This window comes from Propithecus coquereli, unplaced genomic scaffold (genome assembly GCF_000956105.1).
Source record: "Propithecus coquereli isolate 6110/MARCELLA unplaced genomic scaffold, Pcoq_1.0 Scaffold83, whole genome shotgun sequence".
Lineage (NCBI taxonomy): Eukaryota > Metazoa > Chordata > Mammalia > Primates > Indriidae > Propithecus > Propithecus coquereli.
In genome coordinates this window covers 2,923,830-2,928,843 of record NW_012154507.1, presented here as the reverse complement: position 1 = coordinate 2,928,843, position 5,014 = coordinate 2,923,830, and the positions used below count along the sequence as shown (strand labels likewise).

The 5,014-nt window shown below is 44.1% G+C and overlaps 1 protein-coding gene and 1 pseudogene across 1 annotated transcript in view; one reads left to right on the top strand and one right to left on the bottom strand.

Annotated features, from left to right (window-relative positions):
* Position 1: 1 nt before the first annotated feature.
* Positions 2-5,014, bottom strand: part of LOC105825839 — a 16,805-nt pseudogene continuing 11,792 nt past the window's right edge.
* Positions 56-5,014, top strand: part of FBXO34 (F-box protein 34) — a 74,308-nt gene continuing 69,349 nt past the window's right edge. The window contains exon 1 of the mRNA XM_012663806.1: positions 56-270. The gene's annotated coding sequence lies outside the window, so the exon portion shown is untranslated. The remainder of the gene's footprint in view (positions 271-5,014) is intronic.

The following is a 5,014-nucleotide window of genomic DNA, read 5'->3' as shown; positions in this document are numbered from 1 at the left end:
TTTACTCTTTTCGCCCCCAGCGTCCCGCAGGGGGCGCTGCGACGCCCTGGTTCCCGGCCCCTCCCCTCGGCCAACCGTCGATTGGGCGCCGTGTGACGTCACGCCGTTTTAGCCAAACAAATGGGTTTCGGGGCGAGCGTTGGGCTCCGCCGCGCAGCGCTGGGTGCTCGGTTCGCCTCAGCAGTGGGGAGCGAGCCAGGCCTCCCGCCGTCGCCGCCGCATCGGGCTGGTGCAGCCCCGGGCCAGGCCCCGGCCCGGGCAGGAGCGCAGGTGGGTCGGGGCCGGAGTGGGGCGTGGCGTGAGGGCGGCGCGGCTGGGGTCCCGCGGCGGCCACGGTGGCCTTTCCCCGCCCCCTCCCGCCGCCCGCCTGTGCTCCCAGGCGCCGGGAGGGTGGGGGTGGGGGCGCGGGCGCTGCCCTCAGGTCTGGGGCTCGCGGCGGCCCAGCGCGTGCGGAGCGGGGACCCGGCGGCCCCCGGTTCCCGGGCTGCCCTCCGTCCACGCACGGGTCGAGCGCTAAGCGTTTCCGCGGGCCACGGAGGGTCCCGCGGGCCGGCGGGCGGGAGTAGGGTCCCGGGTCGGGGCTGAAGCCGAGGAGATCACGGATAGGCCGTGAGCAGGCACCGGGCCGCCGCTCCTACCCGCGGCACCGTGCGGGTGAGGAAGTAGGGCTCTGGGTGGGGGTCGCCTCGCCCCTGTCGCACGCGGCCACTCTGTAGGTCCCTGCCCCAGCGCAGGTGAGCTGGGGTTTGTCCTTAACCTTCCTCGGGGACTGGGCAGGACGGAGGCTCGGATGTTTCCCTGGGTTCGGCTGTCGACTGCGGTTCGGCCCCAGTCCGCGATTAAGTCATAATAATACTGTGGGTCCGCGTGTCTGTGACGTCAGGGGTCTCCAGGAGATGGGGCGTGATGTCACTGCAGGCCCAGGCGGGGACCTGAGCGCGCGGAAGGGCCAGGAGGACTCGCAGGGGAGGAAAAGGAAGTTCAGTCCTCTGTCAACGACTGGGATCGCCGCGGATTTGAATCGAAAGTTATTCGATACCAGCATTTTACAATTTTAATGTGATAGTTATAATGGTCTTTAACTTCATGTTAAACAAGCATCGTTATTACAGTCAAATATGAGACGCATTTGATTAAAAAGATGTAAATCAAGGTAGGAGGCTTGGGGGGGTGTTGGATGTTTAATGTAAATGCCTTTCATGAAGGTGAACTCGGATGACTTGTGAGCAGAATTACTGAAAAAAAAAAATAGAACCAGTTGGTGTATTGATAATTCGGTTTGCTTTGCTTTTTTTGTGTGTGTGTGAAACAGCTGCTACAGCATTTTTTGTTAGCAAATGGCCAGGAGGCGGGACTCGGATTTTAAATGAAATTTTTATTTCCACTTTTATTTTTTTGAGGCAGAGTCTCTGTCACCTGGGTAGAGTGCAGAGGCATCATTATAGCTCACTGCAACCTCCAACTCCTGGGCTTAAGTGATCCTCCTGCCTCAGCCTCCGGAGTTGCTGGGACTATGGGCGCGGGCCACCACGCCTGCCTAATTTTTTCTGTTTTTCATAAAGACAGGGTATCGCTCTTGCTGAGGCTGATCTCTAACTCCTGACCTCAAGGGATCCTCCTGCCTTGGCCTCCCAGAGTGCTAGGATTACACGTGTGGATGGAGGCTGCCCTAAATAAACTTTTTGTATTGTAAAGGGCAAGGGGGAGTTTGAGTTAATCCAACATTCTTCTTAAATAATAATTACTTGAGTATTTAATTGATCCAGGATTTAATTGATCCAAGTTGTCTCTGTCCCACCCGGTGCTTCCATGGATAATTGAGGGTTTTCTATGGCTTAGAGCTCAGCAACAAGCCTTTTTCTTGTTTTCTTACTGAGACCGGGCTATAACTTAATATAATAACATATCCCAGGACTGCCTATGGGGAGAGGTAACTAAAATTTTGTCTGTAGTACTTTGAAATATGAAATTACAGAATTTGTAGAAAGTGATTTGTGTATGAATATTATTTTTCTTGCAAAGCTTTCAAAAGACATAGGCCGGGAGAGAAGCTAGTCACTTGGTATACTGACCCTCTTCAGGTATTCCAGCATATCAATACTTTCATTTCTTTTTCTTTGTAGAATTATGTAAATAGAATCTAGTTCAGAAGGTAGACGGCTTAAAATTCGAAGCTGTAATTGCATTTGGTGTCTTCAGCTGGAAGTTTGACTAGGACTCCTCAATCCTTTCTCACTGACCTTGACTTGTAGTGGTAGGATTTTTGTTTTCTCAATACTTCCTGCTCTTTAAAGGTGATTGATAAGATACTGTCTCCAGGATTTTCTATCAACATGCAGATGGAAGTTATGCCCATTAATGCAAGAAATGAAATAAAAAATTTACCCTTGTTAATTACTATTAGACTTGATTGGAAGTTCATGTTACAAGGGTTTTCTGTAAATCTTATTTTGATCCTCACTAGTCTTGGGAATTCGACAGCATTGTGTGTACCACTGAAAGTTATTCTTTTTTTTTTTTCCTTTTAAGAAATTAGGAATTGTATGGTGATAATGTTGAGTGAAGGCTCTGAAGATGAAATTTAAGCCTTTGGAAAGACTGATAGGTACCTAACCATGTGAAACTGCTGATATTGGGGATGTTAATCCATCTACTCTTTAAGATGAAAGGACCTTGGCAAAATATTATGTAATGCAATTGAAGGAGGTACAAAAAGGACGCTTGCATGTGTCTTTCCCAAGTTCTAGCCATTGTGGGGCAGGATACCTGGCTGTGTAAATTAAGTGTACTAGCTTCAATTGGAAAGGATGAAAGTGAAACTAAAGGTGAGTTGAAAGACCTACAGGTGATGATAATAAAACAGCTGCTCCTTGGCAGTGCATTTTTTTCCCTTTATTTTGCTTATGGAAAATGAGTTATTAGGTGGCAAATAAATGTTAATTTATTGTATTTTGATGTGACTGAGGGACGATGACAGGTATAAAAAAACCACCTTCTGGGTATTGTTGTATAACTGTTTAACAAGCCATAACTTGTATGAAACATTTTTACTGTCTGTTTCAACTTTTGGCAGGATGTTTTTCACCCGTGTTTTCCAGTTTTGGGTCTGGGAGGCAGCTTTTACTTATAAATGGTTTTATGCAAATTGATTTGAGAATTGGGCTTTTTAAGACATTTTGTCATTTTATTCACTTAAGCATTTGAAGGGACTAAATTAACCAGTCATTAGTCATGTGGCATCTTTGTGAAGTATAAAAGCAAATGTCATGAAGAATGAGAGTGCTGTGTTTAGAAATTCTTTAGGATATGTTTATTGGATCAATTGTTTTAGTAACATTAGATAGGATTCTTATAACATTTTCTACTTTATTTTCTAAACTTAATTTATGCTCAGCCAGTTTAATTTGACAGTTTTTATATTCTAGTAAACTTTAATCTTATTTTAATATTTGTTGGGGAGAGAACATACTTATCTTTAGAGACATCTTTTAGTGTTATCTTCCAAAATTTGCAGCTGTTGAGAACCAGATACTTTTGGGGAAGCTACTATGGTATGATGAATGCCTTCCTTGTTAGGTCATGTATGACAAAGGCAAAATTCGACAAGTGCATAATCTGCAGTCATTTGAAAGCAAGGAAACCAAAGGAGAGCAGATTAACTTCAAATGCATTTAGGTCATCTGGAAATTGAAGTCCTGTCAATTCTTACCTTTGCATAATTTGTCTTCTCCCCTTTAGTTCATGCTTATGGTATTTTGAAGCTGATGAACATGTTGTATTATCCAGGAGAGCATTAATAATTAAAATGTAGATGTTTCTTAGTGTTAGTTAAAAGAACTTCAACCTTTCATTTCCAGCTCTGTCTTCTAGCTAATGCTGCACAGAAGAGGCTCTCGATTGTCCCTTTTTTAGGTATTCACCTTCATAAACCTAGCATGTGCATTTCCCACCCTCAGCACAGTGTAGATATAAATGTGAAACTAAGTGCTAAGTAAGTGTGGTTATTGCATCATTATCAGGCATGTTTCATTCGTCTTGCAACATTTTTGAGCACCTCTGTGCCAGGTCCTCAGCCAGGAACTGTGACACACAGGTAAAATGTCTTTGCTGCAAGGACCGTTAACCTTTGTTTTAACATTCCCTTGCCATGGAGGGCCCTGGTTCTGAGAGGCTAGAATTGGGCCAAGAGGATGAACCATTTATGTTATGCCAGATTGGCCAGAGGTCTTATCTAAAGGTTGGTGTAAGACGGTATTAGAAATTCCATTAAAAATAGTAGGGAATAGATTATTATAGCTTAAGACAGACAAAGGGCCTAGAGCCTAGACAGCACAGTTTTGGATTGTCCTAGAATGAGTGGAGTTTAGGAAGGTAGCACTTTCTTTGAGGCAAGAAGAAATGCTCAAGGTCAGAACCAGTGTAGGCAGCCTAAAATTAGAGGTCGAGTAAAGAGGGACAGTCCAAATATCTGTTCTCCTTTTCTTTCCACTCTCAGGCATGTATTTACTTTGTTTTTTTTTTGAAGTGAATCCTTTTCTTTAATTGATGAACTTGGGAAATACACAAGCCTCTCACAGCCTTCATTTCTGGTCTTTGCTTTTTTCTTTCTCTAACATTTTTAAAGTAAAAACGTTTCAGTCACAGAAAAGGTAAAAGAATTGTTTGTACGCTGAGTACCTAAATACGCCTCACCTAGATTCTGTAATTGATCTACTTTACCACCTACCCCGTTCGTCTTCCACTCATCAATCTTATGTTTTTCTTGTATTTCAAAGTAAGTATACTTTACACCTAGACACTTCAGCATGTCTATTACTATTTGTTTTTTCGGTAAAGTTTTTATGTAGTAAAATGTACAGATCTTTTGTATACCGTTCCCTTAGTTTGGACAGGTTTATACATCTGTGTAACCCATATCCCTTTCAGGGTATAGAACATTAATTACCATTACCATCACCACAAAAGTTCCTTCACGGACCTTCCAAATCATTGAGCTTTTTTTTTTTTTTTTTTT